Source organism: Arachis ipaensis, chromosome B3 (genome assembly GCF_059453495.1).
Source record: "Arachis ipaensis isolate K30076 ecotype BB chromosome B3, ASM5945349v1, whole genome shotgun sequence".
Taxonomy (NCBI): Eukaryota; Viridiplantae; Streptophyta; class Magnoliopsida; order Fabales; family Fabaceae; genus Arachis; species Arachis ipaensis.
The window spans coordinates 96062516-96075729 of NC_142438.1; the positions used below are offsets into that span (position 1 = coordinate 96062516).

Consider the following 13214-nt stretch of genomic DNA (forward strand, 5'->3'; position numbering starts at 1 on the left):
TCGAATTTTATTATTCTGGAGAATGAGAAAATAGATGTTCACTGAGGTTGTTGCAATTGATTAAACAGCTTCGCCGCTTGACGTGAACTTTTCACTGGGACCAACACGAACATCAGAACTATATCATCGTCGAGCATCCACGTTAAGTGGGTTAGTTTCCTCCTTTCATGATACATTATTCAACTTGCATTTTGTTCCGTAGAGAGTATATGTTGCTTATTTGATTGATTTTAGTATGTTTGAGCATGAGATATTAGTTGTAGTCTGAGATCCTTGCAGTTGATATAACTTTTACGCTGGAAAGGTGAAATAAATTTGTTAATCTAGTTTAAATAGCAATTTTTTTCCCAGCCCGTGTGGACCTTTGGATGCATTGTAACGTAACCCAGCTGACCACTGGCTTCTTATTGTTGACCATAGTTGGAAGGTTACTTTAGTAGGGTGTTGGACGTTCACTGTTCATGATAGATATTTTTTGCTGCTTTATTTGGATGGATACTTTAGTAGGTAATCAGATGTTTGGTTTTCATAGTCACATTTATCCATGCTTGATTAATTTTTTTTAATTTTATTTCAATATGCTTACTATATGGTCAACTTGAGTATTGAATCGGTTGTTTGTTTTTTATGTTGTTTTTTCCTACATGGTTTGTTTTTTAAGTAAACTAACTCATGTATGAAAAGAAAAATATTTTTTGATATGAGATACCAGAAACCAATTTTAACTAAAATTGGTTGCTAATTTAATATCTATTCGCGTCGCTGTTCCTGGCTATAAACATTGATTTATGGGACTGCCATGTTGTTGAATCGAGTGATAGTATTTTACATGAATGATTGTTGTGTTGGAAACTGACTGACCCGGTCTATTGGACCAATTAAACTAGTGTTGATGGAATCCTTTATGTTTATAGGTGTTATACACGTATTGAAGGATTGGTCTTCGTGATAGATATTTTTACCGATTTAATTGGGGGCTTACTTGATTAAGCATTTGGATGGTTGGTTATCATAGTCGATTGAGTGCTTGCTTCATTATAGTTTTTCTTTTAATTTAAAGATGCGTACTGTATGGGAAAATGGAGGATTGAATATGAATTAATGTTACTATTGTATCCTCTAACTCGCTATGAAAATCTTCCTCCAGGATATGCTTAGAGAAAGCAGGTCGGAGCTGATGTTGGATATTGTCTGTGGGCCACATAATACATTGGTAGATAAGGTGCTTCCAATATTGGAGGACAAGGCTATCCTCGTACGCCACAATCAACCCTGATACAAGCGGAAGGAAGTGAAATCACCGTTCACGGCACCTAGCACGAGAACGTTGATACGACGAGCTGAAAGGTTACCAACTGTGGGAAAGACTAGGGGCAGAAAACAGTAGCATACTCATGCATGTTTTGATTATCGTTGGATATGCTTGTTTGGCTTATAAACCGAACATAGCCATTGGTTTTTATTGTGCAATTTGTGGAACGTAACCGTAGACCCTATTTTACTATTGTTAAGTTGTTGTGAATGTGTTTTTAGCCATTCTCTTAGGCATGACAAACATACAAATGAATGAAAGTAACAATCCAGATAGTTACTACTATGCACATTTGTTTGATTATGAATTTATTCAAGGATAAGTATTTTTCATTTTCCTAGTTTGAATGAGTTGAATTGGTGAAGCATTGCCCTCATAAAATTTGACCTTGGGCCAACTTAATGTGATTCTTTTTTAATAGATGCAAAAGTGATCTTGTGGATGAATCTAAAATCTAACAATCCCTTGTTCTGTGATTGTGAACATCCATTTATATGTGAAAAGTGAACATCCATTTATATTTGGAAAGTGAACATCCAAAATCATACAGAAATGAACATCCAGTTTGACTCTGAAAATACCGCAGCGTCATTTTTATTCCTATCATGACTAGATACCCACTACACGAACGTGTTAAGGAAAAAAATGTTTTCAAAGCACGATAGTCAGTTAAGTCATAAGTAGCATTTATCACAAAGAACTAGGCGGCCATTAATAACCATCCGTGTTAACAAGTAAAGTGAACATCCGATTACCTACAGAAATGAACATCCCACGTGTCTGTTTGAAGATAACCGTGTATTGACTATCTAAAACGACAAACTACGTACCAAATGACTATATAGTATAGCATGAAGTTATTTGTAACACATTTAATAACCTTACTCCAAAGTTAAAGAATAACCGTCATGTATACTCATTATGCATTCGATTCATTCAAATAAATAAAGCAAAAGGGTTCATTTCGGCCACATTTAAATGGTTCCTGTAAATTACTCAATCTCACTCTTGGAACAACTGCATACAATCTTAAAACCTATATGTTTACATGAAGTCACGCCACCTATTCACCCCAATTCAGTAAATTATAAACAACAATTCTTTTATCCTTTGATCATAAATCAATTCAAACTAGTTGCTTTAATTTTAAAAGTATGGATTATTTTGACTTTTCGAAGAATTCAATGTACACGGGAGGCTGGTTACTATCCCAATCATTAGAATACAGGATAAAACTAGAATCCAAACCTCGTAACCAAGAACCATCTCTTCACTTTCAACCTCAGTAACATCCAATAGTGGCATGGCCTATAATCACGAAATAAACACCCAAACAAAATCATGAAAACTAATTAGATAAACAATTAGTAAATGAGATGCACAGAAATCCTCTCTAAACTCCATAGAGAAAGATACACAAATATAAATGAACCACATCAGCATTTGTTTATTAGAATTTAACAATTTAGATTCTAAATTCCATGACTTAACCTGAATAAATAGCAAATAAAGTAGTTTAGTATGCAACAGGAAGGGCCTCATGCAAAGAATTTTCATGATTTGGGTGAAGTATCTAAATCTGTTCCAAATTTAGGCAAAAATTTATCTACTTAAGTCATGGATATTGTACACCAGAGGGAGTATTACAAATTGCAGATCTGACAAAAATGTCAAGCATGATATTTATTTGTCAGTTACATTTATCTTGGGATATGCCATATCATAATCTCACATATTAGCCTGTTTGTAATCGCTGAGTAAGCAAATTAATTGAGTACCTTGATGCAACTTCCATGAGGACCGAAGCAACACATACTATTGGTCACAACTAATTTATGAATGTGGTCTTTCATATCATGTGTGGTTTTTATTTCTTCTTTTATGTTGAAGTCATTATAAACCACTCATACAAATAAGCATACAAACTCATAAGCATAAAAAATAATAAAATAATATGCAGGAGGCATGTATGTATACCAAATAATATGCAGAAAGCATATGAGCATATAAATAACACACATGTGGGGAGCATATAAGGATACTTTAGCCATTATAAAACACTCATATAAGCATTCCATGATTAACATGCTGCAAATACAATAAGCATATATTTTAATTCAGACAACGATTTCAGCCATTGCATCACTCTATGGTTGCTTTTTAATTCATTGAATGACCATCATGTAGGTTAGCATATAAAATGCCATATAACATGAAGGCAGCATACATTTATCTACAAATACATACATAAAATATACTTCCTGCATATAATCATATAAGCATGAAATTATTAATTAATTTCAGCAAATCCTCCATGAATATAATCATACCATTCATTATAAAACAATCACAAATTTAGTTGAATCTCAACTAATCGATCGCATTTGGATATTCCATTAAACATACTAACAAACACCACATTTTCATTGTGACTAAAAATATAAGTTAACCGAAAAATAACTATCCATGGCAGAAATTGTTGATCGTCATTGTTCACCTTGTTCGACTTCTGACCGTGGACGACGACATCGCCGGATAAGTTTCCCTGTTAGTTTGATAAATTCTCTGCAACCTCAGACGGAACACAAACTAGCAGTTCAACCATATCGCACTCCATTAATGAATTTCGGCTCGGTGGTGTGCATGAAGGAAGACCCTCGCTTGAAACACGTTTGTCTTGCGATGTCGGCATTCCGAAGAAGGCAAACCGGCTGCATAATGTGCGGACGAGAGGGCCGTGCTGGGTAGTGGACTGTGCGATCCGAGAGGGCGGTGAAAACAGAACAACGGGACGCAGTGCTTGCCGGTGACCTGTGCTGTGCGGTTGAAACAGATGCAGACAGCAGTTCGTTGTTAATGGAGGTCACACCGTCTTGAAAGAGGGATTCGTAGATTTGATTCTATAACTGAGGGTAATCCTAATTTAATTCAAATTTCAAATTAGAAAGAATTCAAAATTAAATAATGACTCATAGTTTAATTTTAATTACAACTAAACTTCCATTGTATGCATTGTACAATAAGGCTATTGTCTCCTCATACTTTCCCTTATTGATCACGTGAATTCATTAAAAGATCGAACAGAAGAGAAAATAATGATAAAGTTCCAAAATTTGAAGAAATAACAAGCTGTAACAATGATAATAATTTGATTTTTTTAATACTTATTTTAATCAAGGGCAAAAGAAAATATTCATTACAAATTTAAACAATATATATCACTTTTTGTTTTTAAAGTTAGGGGTGAGATTTGAATTTAAAATTTGTAGATAAAGAAAAAAGATTATATTATTTGAACCGGATTTGAATCCTCTAAATTTTGAATTTTACTTTAAAGAGTAAAGTATGATCTATTATCATTTATTTTATAGGTGAGACAAAAAAAAATATAAGAAAAAAAATATTCAATGATAAAAAATCTTATTTTATCCTCTAAAATAAAAATCTAAAATTAAAAAAATTTAAATTTATTTAAGCTATATTTCATTGACAAACAATATATATAGTTTATAAATGGCTCTTTATTATATTTAATAATTCAAGTTTATATGTAATGCGTTGCTAGAAATGGAAACAGGACAGACTAAGTCAGGCTTTGCTCTTAACAAGCCTGACTGTCATATAGTTAATTGGCCTGAGCCTGGCTTGCAGCCTTTTATAAGACCTGATAATTTTTTTTTACATAAATAAAAATATTATTTAAAAAAATTATTTTTTAATAAAAATATTTATATGTATATATCATATTTAATATTTATAAAAAAATTTAAATTTTTAAAGTATTTAAAATATACAAAAATATTTATAATAAAATATATTAAATTTAAAATATCTCATAATTTTGTTAATAATAAAAAAATTATTTATATATTTAATTATGTGTTAACATACCCAGGCAAGCTTGACAGGCCAATAAAGTTAATTAGTGAGTGTGAACCTGTTTTATTAACATATTAAGACTTTAAAAAGAGTTTGAGCCTGTTCTTATTTTACAACAGATCAGGCCAGGCTAAACTAAATACAGGCCAGACTGCAGGTTTCTAGCAGGCCAGCTAACCTTTTTTCACCCTTATACGTTGCCCATGATATGGAGGACCTGCTGGAGGTGGGTTCAAATTTGCCTAAAAAGACTAAAAACTAAGATTTTAAAAATCGAAATAATTATCAAATTATTTTATTTATTGATTTAAATAATTATCGAATTGTTTTATTTATTAATTTATCAGTTTAAAAATTTAATGGATTTAATTATGATTTAATTAAAATATTAAATTATAAAATAAATTATAAAAGTATAAATAAATATACAAAAATATAAATATATATTAATATAAATTTTAAAATATATAAATTAAAAATGCAAAACTAACTAAAATTTTATAATCTTATATAAATATAAATATAATATAAAAATTAAATAAAAAACAATAAAATATAAAAATTTATATATGTATAACATTCATGATATTATATATTATATATTTTATGTCATAGAATAATAAAAAAAATCAAACAAAAAAAATTATTAATTTAGTTATATTTTCATTCGTAAATTTTTTATTTAAAAAATAAGTATATTTTATATTTTTAATTTTTAATATATATTTAATTTATATTAAATGTATTATGCTATAATATTAAAGATAAAGATACTTTATTGTACATAAATTTTTTTTGTATAGACTTGAACCTCTCATTAAAAAAATAAAAAAACATAAATATAAAAAACTTTTAAAAAATTGGTTAGTTTTTTTGAAATTTTGTTTTAACAAATAAAATAATTATAATAATTATTGAAATAAATAATTTAAAAAATATTTACCGAAATAAATGTCTATCTCTTATCTCGTTTACACTATAAACGAGGTAATTTTGTTTTGTATGTATCTCGTTTACAGTGTAAACAAGATAAGACACGTCAGGCTAACACGTATATATCTTGTTTACAGTGTAAATGAGATATAAGAGGACAAATCTTCAACTACTATAAAAGGATGTGCAACCTTTGGCATCTTTCACACACATTTCATATCTTTTTCTGTCTTATTTTTCTCACAAAAATAACGCAACAATGGCCAGTAACAACGTATACATAGTTGTGTGTGTTTATCCCAATTGTCGTATGAGAAATGGCGACAATGGGGTGACATTTGAATGTGAGAATCCGATACTATCACGCACTCAGCATGTAAGTACGTTGTCGGAGTTGAAGAGTTGGATACTGAACAACCTCGGTCGTACAGAAGCGAGGGAGGTCGGAAGGGTGGGGTATAGGTTGCTAGCACCAATGGGCAATGGAGTTTTCCGGTTTCGACTCTTTCGACTTTTAGGAGACGAGCATGTTCGACTCAAGTTCGACATCCATGGGAGGATCATAGCGGAACAGATGATGGAGCTTTCCGCCGAGGTTGGAGATATTGGTCATGGTGGTTCTGTACACTCGACCTATGTCTAGGACGAACGACCTCTTGCACCACCACCGATCCATATCGCCATTCCAGTTGATGAGGCGGAGGAGGACGACGAGGAGTCAGACGAAGAATACGTGGCGGATAGTGCCGACAATGATTCTTCGGAAGGGTTCGATGAGGAGGAGTTTGTACCCGAGATGCTCGCTCCGACTGTGGCGCGCCATGTCTTGCCTCCACTTCACTCAATTCCGACGCTATCGGCAGTGCCAAGTCACTATCAAAATCTGGATTTGGACGCCATGCATGAGAGAACTCCATTTTCTGACACAGGAGAAGAGGAATACAACCTGGACGGTGGGATAAAGTTTCAGGTCGGCCACATGTTCAAATGTCGAGATGCAGTCCTTCAGGGTGTGAAGAATTACATTATTCATAGGAGTGCAGAGTACCGGGTGATCAAATCAGACCGACTAAAGTACCATGTGCAGTGCCGGCAAGCTGCGACTGGGTGTCTATGGAGCCTCCGTGTGGCCCTTCGGCAGAACCTCGGATATTGGTAAGTTTAACTTCAATTGTTCTTTTGAGTACTTCTATGCAATATATAAATTAGGTTTGAGATATAGCTGAACCAATACTCTTTTGTTGTGTTAGGGAGGTTCGGAGGGTTGGTAGAGCGCACAGTTATTTAGGACCCACCATGTCTCAAGACCATCGTCAGTTAGATGGGAGTCTCATTTGCAGGGTCATCTTGCCGTTGATACAGTTCAACCCCTCCGTGAGCATTCCGGTGTTGCAAGGTGCGATACGGGCGAGCTATCACTTCAAACCCTTGTACAGAAAGGTGTGGATGGTGAAGTAGAAGGCAATTGCACAGATTTACGGGGATTGGGAGGAGTCGTACAACAAGGTGCCGGAACTGCTCCAGGCACTGCAAAGCTATTTTTCTAGAACCATTTGTGACCTACGGGTCGGACCGTACTATGATGGACACCTTCTAGTCCGCGACTGTAGCATATTCGACAAGGTATTTCGAGCTTTCCCTCATGTGTCGAGGCGTTCAAGCATTGCAAGCCGTTTGTTTCTGTCGATGGCACACATCTGTATGGGAGATACAGTGGAGTGTTGCTTATTGTGGTGGCATAGGATGGCAACAGCAACATCCTGCCTATTGCTTTTGCCATTGTCGAGTCCGAGAGCACGGAGTCATGGTCGTTCTTCCTTACTAATCTAAGATGCCATGTGACGCCATTTGTTACCTTGCAGCCATAGGATACTGGTAGATCCCTCTATCAGGTGGACACCACTGAGAAAATCTCTGGTAGATCCAGGACATCAACAACGGAGTGTAGCCGGTGATGTCCATGACACCCCACTGTACCACCTGACAAAGTGACTGGTACGTCTAGGCCAGCACGGCCGAGCCCCAAGACAAGGCTAGGCACTGCCCAAAGTCCCGGAAAAGAGGGAGCCAACACAGGTGGACCAAGTTGTTCGACTTGTCCGTCATTAGATATCCTCCGATCAGTAAAGTAATGTAGCACCTGGCGTACTATAGGAGGGTCTCTGGGTCATCTGTAGAGGGCATATGGCATACACGATCCTGCAGCCAAACAAGCTTGATCGTGAACGACTCCTTCCTCTGCGCCGCCTGCTGAGGAGCCACCAGAGGTCTGGCACCAAGCAGCTGCTCCACCAAGGCCCACGTCTCCGTGTGGTACCACCTACCGAAGTCACAGAGGCACCCCAACTGGGGCCCCGTGTGCGTGTAGGCCTAGGTGGTACGCTACGTCCTGCAGGGTGATAGTGACCTCACCCCACGGGAGATGAAACGTGTGCGTCTCTGGACGCCATCGCTCCATGAAAGAGGATTATCGTCGGTTAGGAATTTTACACAAATAATCTCGTCGAAGTATAGTTTCCAACCAACAAACAATCTTCAATCAAAGTTTAATTTTGGTTGTCATGAATGCAAACCCAATAAAAATAACAGAGAGTATTACTCTCAGGTCGTTCTCCCTAGAAATTACAATCGAGTGCTCAATTATTGGTTATGAGGTCCCAGGGTTTTGCGAATAAGAAGACAAGAAATTTAAATGACAATAAAAGTAAGTCAACAACTAAAGATAACAATTACTAAAAAGAGGCATTCATGGCAAGGATTGAGAATCTAGACTTTCTATCCTAGTAATTAATTATCATACAATACTTAACAAGAGCTAATCCTATTTCGTCATCTCCAACATCGGAAGAAGGTATAATGTTATCTTCACATGAGAGAAATTAAATTAGGACTAGTTAATCCCAATCTATAAGTAATATTAATGGATATAAGACTAACTAATCACTCTAGGTCACCCATCTAAATTGGGTATTAATGACTCAAGATTGTCCAATTTCTCTTTCCAAGCCAAGAATGCACAAAATCTACTCTAAAATCTAACCAAGCATTTTGTCAAACACTTGGAAGGCACAAAAGGAAAGCATGATAAAAGGGCATGAATAATAAAATCTACTACTACCCAATGCAAGAAATCAACAATAACAATTCAATTAAACATCAAAAGAACATAAAATATAAAATTGCATTAAATGAAAATCCAAATCCAACAATAGTGCATGAACATAAAAAGAACATAAAAGGAAAATTAACAAGTGAAATTAAGAGAAAAAGGATGTAGGAACAAGAAATTACAAAGAAAACTAGATGAAAACAAGAATTAAAACCTAAATCTACCCTAATTTTAGAGAGAAGAGGGAGCTTCTCTCTTTAGAAAACTACCTAAAGCATGGTCCTAAACTAATCTAATTGCTCCCCTCTTGTTCCCTCTTGAATTCTGCATCAAATAGCCTTAGAAATGACTTGGATTTGGGCCTGGATGGCTCAGAAATCGCCCCAACGTATTCACTTTAATGAGGTCACGTGACACTTGTCACGCGTTCGCATCGCCTGGCCAATTCCCTCCTCACGCGTACGCGTAGATGACGCGTGCGCGTGGCGTTGAATCCTCCAAATGCTCATTTCTTCATGAATTCTCCACTTTGCATGCTTTTCTCTTTACTCCTTTGATCCATTCCTTGCCTTTTAACCCTGAAATCACTAACAAACATATCAAGGCATCGAGTGGAATCAAAGTGGATAAAATTTGACCAATTAAAGGCTAAAAAGCATGTTTTTAACCATTAAGCACAATTAGGAGAATTTCATGAAACCATACTATTTCATTGAATAAATGTGAGATAAGTTGATAAAATTCCCTAAATTCAACACAAGATAAACCACAAAATTGGGGTTTATCACTCTACGAATGCCAAAATCAGGGAATTGTCAAAAGTGAAATCCCTGAGGGGCACTGTGTCGCCGAATCCAGCCCCAACCAGATACGGAACAATGGCATCGGGTGGAGGAAGGGTGTGACTCACTCGCCGGGCAATAGAAGGCGAGGCCTCTGAAGAATAAAAAAAATTCAGCCTTATAAAAAAATAATTGTAAATATTTGGTTTATTAAATTCTTACACTTCTTTTTAGTTTTGTAATTAGATCAATTTAATATGATATACAAAACATTAAAGTTAAATAAATGTTTCTTTCTAACTTACATCTACTTCTACTTAAGAATATATTTCTATGCTTCTAACTTACACATATTTCTAAATTACATATTACATATTAAAAAAAACCTAACTAGAACGTTATAAATAGTAGTAATCTAGCACAAGTAAAACACAGTTCCAAACTAATAATTATGTCGTAGCAACTTTCCACAAGCAAATAGAGTTCTAAATTTCTACTAGAGACCTACTATGCTAAAACTACAAACTATATTATAGTTCTTCGCGACTGCCCTAACCATGGCCACATACAAAAAAAATTCATATGGGATTGCACATAATTAAACAGAACAAAACTAACTTCAAAGTCAGCTGCTCCGGCGTAATGCGATGTCTCGTTCAGTCTATTGATGTCTTCGTTGTTCGCCGTCTGGCGCGCCATCGCAGTAACAATAGAAAATAGGGTCAAAAAGGGATAATAGAGAGGAGAATGTGGTTGATTAGGTCAAATTTGAGCCTAAAATCACGCTGTAAACGACATATATTTATAAGCGTCGACAGGCCGTAAACGAGATATATACGTGTCAGTCTGACGTGTCTTATCTCGTTTACACTATAAACGAGATACATGCAAAATTATCTCATTTATATTATAAACGGGATAAGAAAGGAACATTTATTTCGATAAATATTTTTTAAATTATTCATTTCAATAATTATTATAATTATTTTATTTATTAAAATAAAAAATCCATTTTTTTGTTCGACCCTGACTGACTAATTTCCAACAGATTTAGCAATTTACATATAATTGTTAAACGGACGATTTTAGCTTATTATCAATTGAACTGTATCGTAGTCAAATAATTTTTGGTTTGACTGGTCAGTTCGGTTCAATTTTTGCTAATAACCAATAAGCAATATATGAAACTTATTCGTTACGTCCTCAGTCACAAACTTATGCCTAAAAGTTGCTTTATTTTTTATATAAATTTTGCTAACTTATGTTGTAAGAATGGGTTTATTTTTTTAGATATGGCATAAGAATGTGTATTGTATTCTTTTAATATTAAAATTATAATACATAAATTGTGTATTATAAATACATAGATTACGTATTGTCAGTGTAATATATATTCTACTTGTATAGAATAGCATTTTTAAAATGCTGTAAAATTCTAATTTTTATAACATCAACATAAAATTCTGTTTATTTTTTAATATTAAAATAAAAAATCTGCAAAAATATAGATTAACTATAACATAAAAAAATATTTTATAAAAATTATTATTCTTTTATTTTTTAATATATTAAATATATTAAAAATGTTAAAATTTTTTTATTATATTTTAAAAATGTGTCCTTAAAAGTACAAATTAATTAAATTCTTTTTATATTTGTCTCCAGGATATAAACACAACGCGATTCTATCAAGCTCTAGATTTTTGTAACATTTTTTAATGGCCATAATCATCAATCATATCCTCTCAGTTATACTATGTTATTGATGCTTCGGCTAATCACTGATTAATTAATCATCTTTATTTGACTGATCAATTGTGGGACTCGAGTCTGGAGTTGCAAATTCAATCAACCAAAATTAATTAAAATTTTAAATTTGTATCCATTGCCCTTACTTTCCACTCACTCATTCTAGGGTGGCTATGCATATATTATAAAAAGGATCCCATAACCACATTTTATTCTCGCTTGTTTTCATTATTGAGTCAGTGGCGTCATTTGAATGCAACAATTCTTCAATGATTGCCACTCTTTTTAAGTGTTAAGAGTCGAATCTTGGAGGACCCGGATCCTTGGTTTTAGGATTAAGCTTTTTCTAGTTTAGTTTCTTAAACTATTAAAAATGATTTAGTGACACTAATCATCCATCCACCGTTTTATAGTTTAGTTTATTGATTGATTGATTGATTCAGTAGCTAATAAATAATTAATAGCTGACAAATGTTAATTGGGGATGACAAGGTTGTGCATATCTGCACCAAAAAAGAAAAAGAAAAAGAAGTGTGTGGGGACTGGGGAGTGGGGAGAACAAGGGACTTGGAACGGTTGGTGAACGATGCCAGAATGCAAGTGAAACGAAAAATGAAGAAAGTTATTAAGTTAACCACCTGACTAAAAGAAAAGCAAATAGATATATAAAACAAAAGCTTATTGTAGGTTTCATACCGATATCATGGATATCATACACGTAGTACATATCTTGGACGAAATAAAATAAAAGTAAAGCGAGGGTAGTGAAGTGCCACGGTGGGGACACACTTCACAATAACGAATCCAGTTGGTTCCTGCAGATTCAATCTGGATTTGATCGTGTCACTGTCAACGGCGAGTAAATAATTCCTAAACAACCAAAATAATTGTCCAAAAAACTTTATAAAATACCATATGACAACTCTAATCTAAATGAACAAGATATGAATATACCACTAGGCCACAACAGACAATAAGTGTGTTGATCAACAATAGCCACTAGCATAGTGAATTTTCTTTATTTTTCTTGGGGTGTAATAGTTGGAGGGAAGGATTTCTAGAACCTTTCGAATTTTATTTTAACTTTTTTTTTTTATCAAATAAAACTTAGGATTGTAAGGGCTCTATTTAGGCTTGACCTGTGTAAGTCTACGCTAAACGAATTAGTCCGTTAAATTTATTTTATTTATGAACCATAATTTTTTTATTTGGATTGTATATAATCAGTTCGATAAATTAAATTGAATGGTCTGTTTAACCTTTTATTTTATTTGTTAAAAAAGATTTAAATAAAAAAATGTCATTTTAAGTCAGAAACTTTAAACAAAAAGTATTTTTTTAATCTTATGAATTGGGTTTTTGAGTTGGACTAAAGGAAATTTTGACTGAAAGTGCTAAATTTTTTTTCTCGAATTATACGAAAAAAGAATCATCAGTTTGGTTCATAGGA

The 13214-nt window shown here is 33.9% G+C and overlaps 1 pseudogene; it reads left to right on the top strand.

Moving 5' to 3' along the window:
* Window positions 1-6383: 6383 nt before the first annotated feature.
* On the top strand, window positions 6384-7671 carry LOC107633370 (uncharacterized; annotated as a pseudogene).
* Window positions 7672-13214: the final 5543 nt, after the last annotated feature.